A 1,206-nucleotide genomic window follows, 5' to 3' on the forward strand; every position below is an offset into this window, starting at 1 on the left:
AGGAAGTGCGCGAGCGTCAAAAATTTCAAACTTTTGATAAAATTGTCACGTTAGCTGTGACACTTCTTATTGGTTTTTGTCATGTCACGCTGAGAGGGAATTGTTTTCCCATTTATTTACCTCGAGTTTTACCTTCATTCTTTTACAACTTTTACCTTTTGTTTTAGCTCGTTCTTTTTACAGCACTCCAATTTTCCAAAGCACGTACTTTTTGGTTGTTTTCTAAGTAAAACTTTTTCTATCAGAATCAGACTGGATGGAGGTATTACTTTACGAGTGTGCGTTTGATGGAAATAAGGTACCTACCTAAAATCACGTATCGTATATTATGTATTGTTAGACCGTATACAATAGTGCATTTACAAAGGTATTTTTTATGACAATAAAAATAATATTAATGTTAATAAATTCAATATTTAGCTAGGTAATCTCTCCTCTCCTCCTCTCGTCTCTCTCTCTCTCTCTCTCTCTGTCTGTCTGTCTGTCTCTCTCTCTCTCTCTCTCTCTCTCTCTCTCTGCGTCTTTCGTTCTTTCATATCAAAAGGGAGGTAGGTGGGAGAGAGTAAAAGAGGGAAATAAAGAGCTAAGAGAGGTGATTTATGGGTTGTTTTGGTATTTGTGAAAGGAGAAGAAAAAGAAAAAAAAAACAAAGGAGCTTTTTATTTCAACATTAATCGCTATCGCTTTCCTATGACTTTACTTCTTCACCCCCTCCTCCTTCTTCTTCTTCATCTTCTTCTCCTCCTCCTCCTCAACTTTTTTCTTCTTCTTATTCTTCTTCTCCTCCTCCTCCTCCTTCTTCTCCTCCTCCTTCTTCTTCTTCTTCTTCTTCTTCTTCTCTTCCTCCTCCTCCTCTCTCTTCTCCTTCTCCTCCTTCAAAAAAAGGTAATAATCTTTCTTAAACTTGTTTCATAAAGAACAAAAATTCTCCTCAAAACTTCTCCTCAATATTAAGAGTCGCTAATAAATCATGGGAAATTATGGGAAATAAAAAATAAAATAAAAAAGTCTACGTACCTAAATCTTTTGTGGTTTTTGCTGCAAGAATAAACGGTAGGTCGGTAGGAATATTTAGGGATAAGTTTAGAATTTTAAACAGGCAGAATACCAGAATGATAATATTTCCTCAAGAAACAGCAAAGGTTAGGTAAGTGCGCAGGGCAGCCACTCGAAAAAAAAAAAAGCCAAAACCAAATGTCAGCCCAA

This window comes from Diaphorina citri, unplaced genomic scaffold (genome assembly GCF_000475195.1).
Source record: "Diaphorina citri unplaced genomic scaffold, Diaci psyllid genome assembly version 1.1 scaffold8876, whole genome shotgun sequence".
NCBI lineage: Eukaryota > Metazoa > Arthropoda > Insecta > Hemiptera > Psyllidae > Diaphorina > Diaphorina citri.